Here is a 12,817-nt window from a genome sequence, read left to right as displayed (position 1 = left end):
TTGAGCTGAGCTGCCGCTGAGCTCCCAGATGGCTCAGTTGGTTGGAGTGCGTCCTCTCAACCACAAGGTTGCCGGTTTGACTCCCGCAAGGGATGGTGGGCTGTGCCCCCTGAAACTAGCAAGGGCAACTGGACCTGGAGCTGAGCTGCGCCCTCCACAACTAAGATTGAAAGGACAACAACTTGACTTGGAAAAAAGAAGTCCTGGAAGTACACACTGTTCCCCAATAAAGTCCTGTTCCCCTTCCCCAATAAAATCTTAAAAAAAAAAAAAAAAAGAAAGACGCTTTCATTGGACTGGCCAGGCTCCTCTCAGACTGGCAAGTCAGGGCATATATGAAAACGCAGTGACACTAACCTTGGTGCCAATTTACTTCTCCCAAATCCAATTTTTCACTAGGTGTTATCCAATTTTTCACTAAATCTGACTGATTTTTTACATCTTCAGGATTTCTAACCCGTCTTCGCCATTTTCAAAGTGACTTAAATTAATGTAGACCCTCCTCATTTCCAGGTTTAACTATTAAACGATTTCCTCTACATCTATCTTCCTGATCAATGCCTGCTCGTGTCACTCTCCTGCTTAAAAACCTAAGATGGCTCCAGCCACCCTATAAAGTCCTAAATTAATTAGTGCAAACCTACTTCTAAGACATAGTCTTTCAATATGTGCTAATGCCTTCACCAAAGACAACCTGCACCCTAAATTCCTCCTGGCCCTTCAAGTTAACTCACGTCCCCCAAGAGCCTCTACAGCCCTCCAAAGCCCCAAGCTCACACCCCCGGCCCCCTGCACATCAGACACTTACTACAGCACCTATCCACCCCTCCACCCCCCAAGTCTGTATCTCCCAGTGTCTTGTGCCAGTCCTTGCACATTACAGTAATGAACGGGTCTAAACACTCTTTTCCTTCATGACCCAGAACCAGGTTTTCATAGAAGAAAAAGCAAGAAAAATCCTAAAGCAATTCAATACATCTGAAACATGCTTCCTTGGCTCGCTTGCACTACAGTCCCTAAGTATTTTTTATAGCCTCAATGCAGTTAAGATACTTCTACATCTCACTTAAAACTCAAATCATCCTGACTCTCAATATCATCACATTTGTTTTCTTCTCTCTATCCCCACAATTGGCCAGTTAAAAAGTTTATATGGATGATAAACGTCACTTAGGAGCTGTCCTTAGTGGCAAAATGTCTATCACTAGTGCCCTTGTGGCAAAACAAACAAGAATAAAAACCTCTGCAAACTTGAATCCTAACTGTGGATTTGGGGATTTCAAGGCTCCTATTACAATAGATAATGATACAATGGCAGATATCCTACAACTCATTACAATCTCTCAAAGCAAGGTATTTGAACTGCTCAGGAGGGATAGAATAAAAAGCTAGTAAAGTAAAAGAAACAAGGTATTAGAAACATCTTACTAAACAGTGAAACTCATCTTGGTCTTCAAACCTGCCTCTCCTATGATCTCCACTCCACTTCCCAGGGCAGACTCTGCCACTTTACCTTCCAGATCTCTCTCCCCGACTCTGCCTTCGTTCCCTGAGCTCTCACCTGACCCACGCCCACAGCCTCAGACCCATGTTCTCTTTTCTACTCTTCCCCACTCTGAAGCATCCCAGATTCTGTCCACAGTGATCTCCTAAAAACACAGCTCCTTACCTCATGGAACTAAAAATCCCACATCCCCTTCACCTGTGTACCCCTGAAATCTAACACTGCAGCTGACACAAAAGCAGCTCAGATATGGGAACTAACTGAACAGAGGAAACCTGGGCTCTTTTACAAAACAAATAAGGTGTATTTATAACCTGCCCTTGGTGCCTCTCCAGTCCCCACATCTGCTCCCTAGGTTCCCACTCACCCTCAGCCACGGCTTCTGCCTGAAATGTCTGACTTTGCCCTCCCCCCAAACCTTAGAGACTCTGGTCATCCTTCAAATGCCAACTCAAATATCCAACTTAATCAAAAAGGTCTTTGCTTCCCTATCCCACCCAACAGAGTTTATCTTTCCCTGCTTTGAGTTATTCTGAACCTTGAAGATAATTTCCTCTGTTACATTCTTTAACCCCACCTTAATTTTTTATACATATCTCACCTACTCTAACATAGGCGCCTTGCACTTTTATTTTACATATTTTTACATCTTCAGAGCTTGGTATTCAGTGAATAGTTATAACAACTCAAGGGGAGAAGCTGTGATAGTAAAAAAAAGTAAACATTTTGTAAGAAACAAGTGTACCATGTTTCCCCCCAAAATAGGACCTACCCTGAAAATCAGCCCCAGTTAAGATCATCAGCCAGACGGACGCATTTAGTACGTGATGACGATGTTCCAGAAGATGACATGACTGTATTTGAATAAATGTAGATTGTTGTACATGAAAACATAAGACATCCCATGAAAATATGCCCTAATGCGTCTTTTGGAGCAAAAATTAATATAAGACCCAGTCTTATTCTCAGAGAAACACGGTACTAACAAAAGCAGTGCTGGTCGTACCAGAAATAAAAACTAATAACTAGGCGTCTAATCTTGAAGGCAAAATCTAGAGCAGGGGTGTCCAAACTGCTGCCCGCAGGCCAACTGCGGCCCGCAATCCATTTTTAATTGGCCTGCAGCAAATTCCAAAAATATATTTATTTACTTAAATAAACCAGGTGAGGCGATACGTACTTCACCTGGAGTGAGTGGCCCAGCTGTTTGTGTATTTTACTGCATATGGCCCTTGGTGAAAAACGTTGAAAAAAGTTTGGACACCCCTGATCTAGAGAAACCAGACAGAAAGGACCTTAGTGACGAAAGACTGAGAATACGGGTCCCAGGATAGCCTGGGATACAAAACAAGGGACAAACTTAAAGGTTAAACTGTATAAACACCATCGTAGTGACAACCCTCAAAGACATAAGGGAACCGCTAGCCTGTGTCCCTCCCTGCCTAGCCTGTGACAGGGGAGCACCCACCACCTGGCAGGCCTATGGGGCCCTTTACAGGCCTTAACCTCATTTGAACCCACAGGACTCCCGCAAGTAAATGCTATTATTCGCCTTATAGAAAGAAAGAGAGGTCCAGAGATTGAGTAATGAGTAACTTGCCCGAGGTCACAGAGATACTAGCGCCAGAACTGTGATTTGAATCCAAGTCTGATCCAAAAGTCTGTGCTTTCAACCACTACGTAATAATTTACCTGATTAGCTCAATTTAATTCTCATAGCAAGCCATGAGGTAGATGCTATCCTCATTTTATTTCAGGTGGGGAAACTGAGACCTAGGAAGTAGTAGAGCTGGGATTTGAATGTGGGACAATCTCGCTGCAAAGCTGTAGTCTACTACACAACCCTCTAGGATCCTGTTATTGATAAAACCAAGATTTCATGTTCATTCTCCCAAAATTAAGCGGCTGAGGCCACGAGCCCTCGTCTCCTCCTGAGATGTATCATCTTTTCCAAGCTATTCTCCACCTGTACTCTCCCCAACTCTGCCTAACATTCTAAGACAGCCAGACTTCAAACTATCATCTCAGGGCCCTTATACACTCAAAAATTAACGAGCACCTCAAAGAGCTTTCACTTCTGGGGGTATGTCTATCGATATCATAGTAGAAATTAGAAATAAGAAATTTAAAAATATTTGTTAACCCATTAAATAAATCTATCGCATGTTAAACATTTTTATGAAAAGTAACTATTTTGAAAAACAAAGTAAAATTTCATGAGCGCAGTGACATAGTCTTACATTTTTGCAAATCTCTTTAATGTCTGACAGACTAGAAGACAACTGTATTTGCATATCTGCTCTGAATTCATTCTGATCAGATATTACACATTGTTAGCCTCTGGAAAACTACTATACACTAATAAGAGAATAAGAATGAAAAAGGCAAATAACATCTTAGTAATATTTCTAACAACTTAAGGTTTCTTAAGGTAGCCACTTGCCCCTCCCCCAAAAAATCTCATACACAATTTCCTTAAATCCTTTTTTCAAGTAGTACAAAAATAAGTTTCAGTCCAAATTGGTTTAACTAAAATTTCCAATCAATAAGACCACTGCAAAAACAGATTTTTAGATTATAGTAAAATATTCCTCCAAACAAAGCTGAATAGCAGATGTAGCAGTCAACACAAGTGCTAAAAAGGAAAGACTGGCACACCCATCTGCACCCACCATGCCCAGCCCATAACGGACAACCCCTAACTGTTTATTATTAGACTGCTATTCAGTGCAGTCCCTACCATGTGTCTGCACCCAATGACATGAATGAATATAAAACAGTCGGAAGAAAGCACATGGTATACTGCAACAACCACAATTCTGAAGTTCCAAAATGCTCAAATTTCATTCAACCCAGTAACTCAAGACAACCATAAAGGTACACCAAGTATAGGTCATCCACAAATTCCACCTCAAAGTAAATACGAATATTAGCTTAGAAATTTTAATTTCTATATTTTAGGTCAAATATAAAGCAGAGAGAAAACCACACACACACACACACACACACACAAACAAGATTTGTGATCGAATCAGCAAAGCTGAGCGCCCACTAACATGCAGGGTATGAAGTCAAAACCGTGATTTGTGTGGTGAAACCTCCCAAGATCAGAACGGTCAGGGAGGCCATGGGTCCTAAACCTGCTCCTTCGCAGGACACAAGCAACAACCACATTATTTGCAGCTTCAACACCAAATGACGGCCAACAGAAAGCTTTTCATTTCTTTTTGTTTGGCCAGATTTTCCATAATCTATTTGCTCCTCCATCTCACAATGAATCATATTCTTGCTACCACTATCTAGTGGGAATTTCGGCCTTTTGAGGGATTCAACATTTATTCTCGTTGCTAATTCATGTGTGCAATCACTTGGGAGATTGGTACATACTAGTTTTGATGCATTAGTCCCTTTTCCCCCTAAAACCAAGAAATTCATGAAATGCTGAGCTTACAAATGACCGAGAAGCCTTTAAAAACACTAGAATACTGCTTGAAAGCTACTGAGTGAGGTTTCAGATTTGGAAAGACATCGACAGCAAATGTATTCAAGAGCTTTGCTTTGCAAGGCTTTCTGACGGCAGGTGTGCAAGTGACTGCCTTTTCCTAAAGTAGTGAGATGCTTTAACACTGGATTTTGGACCAGCAAGAGCAGTATTCCTACATGGACTTATGGCTTTTGATCCATAACCAAAAAGAGAATCAGAAGTATTAAGATTCTACCTCTATTATGTCGACATGGTCAGAGACTATTGCAAGTGGTTATAAATGTGTGGCAACAACTGGGTCTCCCTGTATCATCAAATCTCTATCGAGGTCCATTCCAAGTCACAGCACGATGTGTGTGTGTCGGGAGGGAAGAGGAGGGAGTACAGTGTCATTAAGAACACAAACCAGAGTCAAAAAAAGGCTAAAGTTTCCTCAGTTATAAAATGATATTTACCTTACAATTTTGGGGTCAGGATTAAATGAAATAATGATGTAATGTAGTGCCTATCACATCATTAGCATTCTACAAAGTTATTTTTTTTTCTGTGACTATCTGTGACTAAGTCTGAGTTTCTGTAAGTTTCCCTAAAATTAGAAACCAAATGACAATTCTTTAGATGTCCCCAAAAAACTATAATTTTACTTTCAACAATTTTAGGTGCAAATGTGTAAAGGAAGCTATTAATCTAAAACATGGCAGTGAGCTTCATCAGATACTGCTTATGATCCTGCAATGTTTACATACAACTACACACAATCCTTAGGGAAGAAAAGATTTTGTTCTCCAAAGAGCTGAGTGCAAGTATTCTGACTTAATTTTAATAAATCATTCATTTCTGTTTCGTCTTTAATTAGCAGGGACTCCTACTATCTTCTTTAGTCTATCTCCCCACACCCCTCACACAAAATCTGCCTAGTGTAAAATAATCTATATGTAGCCTCTCGATGTATCTAGAGATTCACCAGTAATACTTTTTCTGGATACAAAGACCATTGCTTAATTTTTGTTTTGTTACATCACCACATGTTTACTTTTTGCATATATATTTGTAGCAAATACTCTGGAAATTACTATGCCTGACATTCTGTCTTTGCTGCTGTGTTCTACATTTAAACTGTATCAAATATTTAACTGAACTTTGGGCTGTTGAGAACAATGCAAGTAAAACCTAGCACAGGGAACATGAAAAAGTAGATTTTAGTCTTCTAGTAACTAAAGGCAAAGTTCTAACAAGGTGATTTTACATGAGATAATCTCTACCTCCAGCAATGAAGAATTTACTGTTTTTGAAGTCACATGAAATTCCACAAATAATTTTACGTGACCAAATAAAAAGTGAATAATTTCAACCAACATATCAGGGAAAAGTATAAAGTATACATATAATATATATTAGGAATTTATTCCTAAGTTTTGGACTTACAGCAAACAGAAGGGCTGAAAACTAACATAGTAGGTGCCTACCTTCTCTGGACCCTGTTGTCTCCTCTTTAAACTATTACCCCTTTTCCTTCTCTTCCCCTTTAAACATTTCCAAACAGCAGTCTACCACCTTTTTCATTTTAACCTCCCCATTGCTCCCAGCCCAAACTACAACCTGACGTCTACTTCTCTCGTCCCAGAAAAATGTGCTATGCTCATATTCACCTAACTGCCCTCTCAATCCATTCTCCCAGCTCATCCTCCCCTAAACCTGAGCACCTGAAAACTCTGTCACCACTGAAAACTCCCTCCTTCTGAGCGCTCTTACCTCCCTCCCTTAGCACCTTCGCCACGTTGCTCTCTCCCTTTCTCCCACCTCTTTACTGCCATCCTGTCTGAAACTAAAGGCTGGCTGTTCCTACGGGTGCCCCCTCAGTCCTCTCTGCTTCTTAAATTAACCTGTGGTCCATGAGTAAGTTTCACACTTGTGTGCATACTTCTCTTCAACTGGATCCAGAATTCTCAAGTGATTCTCAAGTGGGGATCCATCTCCCCCAAAATGGTAAAAAAGCATTTGTTCACACTCTTCCCGAGTGATCTCCTAAATCCAAAGCCAACTACGTAATGACCAAATGTATAACTCCCCCAACCACTCTCTGGTCGACACTCATCAGACACACCCACCAAAATATCCGACAGATATGTCAAACTTAGAATCAAAATCAGTTTTCCACTTTCCTTGTCCAAATCTGCTCTTGATCCTCTTTTATCCAGGTTAAATCATACCAATAGTTCCCCAAGCTAAAGAACTTCTGAATCATACTCAGCTCCTTCTTATTTTTAGAGCTGGTGGTATCTTTCATATTTATCCTATGCTTTTCCAGCGCTTATGCTGATGTCCTTGACCTCTCACAAGGACTCGAGTGAATTCTGACCCGTTTCCTGACCCCTGCGTGTCTCCTAAACACTCAACGGATCCCCATTATATGTAGATGGAAGTCCCAACATTTTAAGAGCAAGCCTAAGACTATTCACAAACTGTTTCTGGCCACCCCTCTGTTCCTCACATCCTTGCGTCCTGTTTTATACCCCAAGTTGTACGTAACATGACTTTGCACATGCTGTTCCTTCTCCTCGTAATGCCCTACTCAGCCTGACAACCTGCTCACCCTTCAAAAGTCAGCTCAAGGACCTCTGAGACGACTCCCTCGTTTCCCAAGCAGTTAGCTGCCCTTTCCTTAGCATGCCCCAAATGCTCCATATATTCCTCATCACTACATAACCTGACGAGGGCTTTACTGCTTCATTGGACTTGCTCTACACCACTCTAAACCCACATGGGACAAAGACCACGAGCCCCATAAGGACAGCAAATCTATACATGGTGCCTGACACATGGGTGTGCGAGGACTTTTGGAAGTGAGGTTTACAGCACTATTTCAAAGTGCTGTATTCAAGTACAATCAGGTCTGCTTTATCAGTTGTGCTGAAAATGTGGATTTGTTCCAATGTGATTGACAAATTTGGGGATTTGAGCATAACTCAAAATTCCCAATTGCTTATGTGTAATTATCTGTGAAAAACACTGGATGAAGGTAAAACACTGTACCCCAATGAATGGAGCTGTGTGGAAACATACCACACACACACACACACACACACACACACACTCCCCTCAAACACCTAGCAGGCTACATCAGTTCTGCATGTTATGAGACACATTCACCCACATCTGGTGTTATTATAACATTCCCTCTGAGTTCAGGTAAATCTTCCACCACTTCACAATTTAACTCACAAGGAGCAACCCTTCTTATGCCCATTTCCACAAGCAAACCAGGTCTTTTTCAAGGAAAATTCTACACATTGTAGCATTTACATATTGTTTAACCATTTAACGTGTAAAACTGTGCTGCCATTTTTGTCAGGTTCCTTTTTTACAAATAAGTCACTGACTTTTTACTGCAATTTTACAGACCATGATTTTTAGGAACCCACATGCTGCCTTACAGCAGAACTGACTACCGAGTGCTTAGCCTTTAAGAAAATTTCAGTATTGTAACCAGTACGCTACTGGAGAGAAAACTGCCTTCCCCCCAAAGTTCATGAAATGTTTATAACCCGTATCTCAACAGACCATCAGGGTCATCATAACCTTTCAGCTTGGTGGCTCTTGCTTCTGGTGAGCAGAGGGTTGATTTTTCCACTTTAAGTTCCACAGTCTGCCTAAGCTTAACACAAAGAAACTTTCACATGTACGATTTCATGGGTTTCATTGTTTTGACTCCTTTAACTTCTTCCAAAACATCCTGGCATTTCTATTTTAAATTACTCCGTATTACAAAGCAATTGGGCAGAGCACTCAAGCCCAATATAAAAGGGATCAGACACAAGACACGATATATCCAAGTTAAAAATAGATTCAGAACCACTCACTCCACACTATCTCAAATGTGACTTTTATACGTAGGGCCTCTGCTCAATCCTCCACACTGATGACAGTGATCTTTAAATCACCTTATGCCCCCACTAAAAATATTTTGGCTCCCTCCTCTATAAGATAAAGATATAAACCTCACTTTTAGCTTAACAAGCAGAGTCTTTCAAAATCTAGGCCAGACATACTTTTTTGCAGGTTCATCTCTAGTCAGTCTCCCCATTCCAGTAACATCTCACCATTGACCTCACCCCAACACTTGGCACCTCAGTGCACCCATGGTTCCTTCTGTTTGAAATGACCCCCTCTCTCCAGTTGGACAAACACCTTTTCTCTGTTACTTTCTGTAAACTGCTTCCACACCTTCCACAAATTCAACCATTTTCTCTTCTAGTCTCCCACAGAACTTGGTACACCTACTAAGCCTATAAACTACACCAAGGGAGAAACTTGAGTATTATTCATTTTTGAATTCTCAGGGTCCAGCATAACTATTCCTCGATATGTAACTTAAGTTATCAAGAAAATATAAAGAGATGAGGGAGTAAGATTAAGGCAGCCTAAATGAGTCTCTGTCTTAGATGCAAACGACCTTCTCCTTAATCACTACTTCAAATACCAAAATATAGTGCATTTCTTTGTACTCTAATACACACAGGCTATGCACACAGTAAGTTTTAGTTTAATTTATTCAGCATTTCTTAATTTCACATACATAGTGTTTTGTTAATCACACTGTCGTAAAATGGCTACCTTCCTAAAATGAGCAGCAGTTAAGATGAAAGAAAAAAGTACATGGATAAAAGATTTTGTGGAAGCTAAGGATTTGAAAATTAAAATTGGAACTTTCCCAAGATGATAACATTAAGTTCCAACCACAACCAAAGTGTAATTAATAGCATTACATACCCACAAATCCAAGTCTTTCTTTTCTCCATTAGAGTATGTTCTTAGCTGAGCCTATTTAGACTTTTCCAAAGTGATAAACACTTTAAAAGCAGAGCTTTCCCCAGTGTGCCTTGCACATGGAAAAAGTACAAGTGTGCTGAAGATGTCGGCGCCCTCACGCTCAGCTGTGAGCAGTCCTTGGGCTTTATTTCAGTTTGCGTTACATGTCTTAACCCTTCCTGTTGCATTATATGAAAAAGGTGTGTGCTTTAAAGAATATAATAAGGCTAATATGGGTATAGCACGATGCCTAAGTATTAACCAAAGCGCATATTTATAAACTACAGGTAGAGGAGGCAGATTTCTACAACACCTTTATTTGTTGTCAGGATCGAGTTCTATAACCACCCTCATCTCTTTAAAAGAAACTAGTCTGAAATTTCCCAATAACATTACTCTGCCCCCAAGATTTAAGAAACCTGAAGATACCTACAAAATCAAACAGACATTTAAAAGGGCTTCTTCATTTACACCACACCACTGATCAAGACACTTTTGTCACATCGTTTTTGACCATTTCACTGTCATGTTCACCTACTGAGAACTGACCAGACTCAACTACCTCAAATAACTTCAATCCATTAAAACACCCTCTGCCCTCCCCAAAGAACTATACTCTCCAGCAATTACATCACATTCTCATTTGCTCTCACATTCATACACAACCTGGTCCCTCTTAATTGTAGTGTGTTTAGTCCAGTCACTTTAACCTCCTAGGTCTTTCCTCATCAGCACCTACTCAAATATTTTGTTTAAAGCAAGTCGACTGGACTAGATCACTGGTCTAAAAATATTAAGCAATTTTTATTCTAAAAGTCATAACATTCTAAAGACAATGACAACTGCTGACAGCAATTACCAAAAAAAAAAGTCTTCAAAACCTTGACCAACAGCTGTATCAGCTCCTACAGCCTACAAAACTGGTTTGGAAATGGTAAATCCCAGTCAGTATATCGTGAAAAACACAAAGTGTTATTACATGCCATTTTATTTTTCACTTCCTCTCCAAAATTCTCTTCTCTCCAAAATTAAATTCCCAGAAACAAGGAAGCAAGAAGATTCCGCAGTAGCACTAATAGGACAATCCACCTGGAAAACAGGTAAATATGGGAACTCAAATTCAAGCAGATTATTGAAACAATGTCAGCTTAACACAATAACAAATCCAGGACGGTCCAGCAAGATGACCATTCACAATGTTGTCATTTGCAGTAACAGTTAAATAAAAAGGTTAGCAGCATTAGTTAGCAGGCTCTTTGGGGAAGGTGGAGGAAAACAGTTAAAGAAAAAAGTTTTCGTATTGTGAGGAGAGAGGGAGAGAGGGAAAGAGACAGAGAGAACGAATTCCGGTTACTGGAGAAAACTGCTTCAAGTCTCTAGAACTACTCCGAGTCCTTACCTTAGCAATACCATAAATCTTTTCATTCGGTGCTAAGTGATTCTTTAACCATGTCATTCCCACCCACTCCCCCAAAATCTGCGTTAAACTGAATTGCAAACACTTTGGGGGGAGGGGGTAAACAGTCGGTTTCCCGCTTTGCGAGGTTCCACACTCCGCAGCGCGCAATCCCACAGCCACTCTTCCAAAGTTGCCACCCATCCCGGCCGGGAGTCTCGGACACCGACTCGCCACCTCCCGGGAATACGAGCCGGGGTCCGAGGGCCAGCACGCCCCCGCCCCGCCCCTGCGCGCCGCCGCGCCCGCCGTCAATCAACGCCCCCCACCCCCGGCTTGGGCGTGGGGGAGCGACTCCCGGCGCGGCGTGATCGCAACGTATCTTGGGGGCCTCAACAGCCGCCAATTCAGCCCAGCTGCGGGCCCGCCGCTCGCCAAGCTCAAGTTACCCGCTCCCCGCGTGCCCCAGGGGCACGACCGAGCGGGACCCGTGAACAGCCAGCGCGGGAGCTGCCCGGCGGGCGCGGGCCATCTCGCTCACCTCTCGGGGTGCGCCGACCTCCGCCGCCGCTGCCGCCTCCTCCCTGTGAGTGCAGCGGGGTCTGACCTGTGGAACCACCATACCAGTCCCGCCCGCTGCCGCAGCGCCGCCGCCGCCTCGGCCGCCGCTCTTTGTTCCCCCTCCGAGCGCCACCGCCTCAGCCGCCCGTCTCAGCTGCCCCGACCGGCCGCCACTATGCCCTCCCGCCCTCTCGGGCCCCGGCCTCGCCCTCCTCGCTGTGCCCGCCGCCGCCTTCGCCTCCGCGCCGCCGACGCCGCCGCCACCGACGCCGCCGCCTCCTCCTCCGCGCCCCCCTCGCTTTCATTGAAAGCAAACAAGCATCATGGCGGCGGCCGCCGTCCCCCAGCCAGCGAGCGCCCCGACCGCCGCCGCCTCTCCAACATCCCGGCCGCCCATTGGCCGCCGCCACCAGGCGCAACCATTCGGCGCCGGGGGGAGTAGCTCCCTGCACGCGCTGCCCCAGGCCCCGCCCCTCCACCCCCGCCCTTGGGGACGGTGGTCCGGCCCGGCGCGCTCCCAGCCCTCCCTCCCGCTCCTCTTCCCGCTCTCCTCATTCCTGTCCTGCCCGTCACTTCTCTTTTTTCCTCTTTTTAACGGCTGCTCTGTTTTTCATCCAGCTCTCTTTTATTTGTCTCGGGCTGTTCACTTTTGTCTCCTCTCTTCCCTCTTTTTCTTTGATCTTCCTCCCCTCCGTTTTGCCTGTCAATCACATGGAAACATGGACTAGCTCTCAGACTTTTGACCTTAGCCAGTATCTTGATTTGCCTAAAGATGAGACACTCAATCGTGAACACTCATATGAGTTTTCTTCCCTCAAATATGCTGAAAAAAATTACTAATGGCCCGTTTCGCTCCATTAATGGTCATTCAGTCCAGTAAATTGAGGGACGGTTCTTGTGGTGGGAGTCTAGCTGGAGTAATCGTCAGCATCTGCGTTCAGACATGGAGGCGTTCTATTCAGGTGGGGACTGAAGGCGAGCAGAGTAAAGACTGGATTGGCTGATGATGGGATGGACACCTTAACTGACATGGTCAGGCCTTGTGCTGGGGCCAGGACAGCGA

General features: G+C 43.3%; 1 protein-coding gene across 2 annotated transcripts in view; it reads right to left on the bottom strand.

Annotated features, from left to right (window-relative positions):
- CNOT6 (CCR4-NOT transcription complex subunit 6) overlaps window positions 1-11,871 on the bottom strand; it is a 55,044-nt gene extending 43,173 nt beyond the window's left edge. The window contains exons 1-2 of one of the 2 annotated variants that reach the window (XM_088798556.1): window positions 11,735-11,871; window positions 10,781-10,886 (exon numbers count right to left, since the gene is read on the bottom strand). The gene's annotated coding sequence lies outside the window, so the exon portion shown is untranslated. The remainder of the gene's footprint in view (window positions 1-10,780; window positions 10,887-11,734) is intronic. The other variant, XM_088798555.1, reaches the window with a different exon arrangement.
- Window positions 11,872-12,817: the final 946 nt, after the last annotated feature.

The sequence above is a fragment of the Rhinolophus sinicus genome, chromosome 5 (genome assembly GCF_057876585.1).
Source record: "Rhinolophus sinicus isolate RSI-liver-muscle chromosome 5, RSI-T2T, whole genome shotgun sequence".
Classification (NCBI taxonomy): Eukaryota; Metazoa; Chordata; class Mammalia; order Chiroptera; family Rhinolophidae; genus Rhinolophus; species Rhinolophus sinicus.
This window is presented reverse-complemented; position numbering and strand designations above follow the sequence as displayed.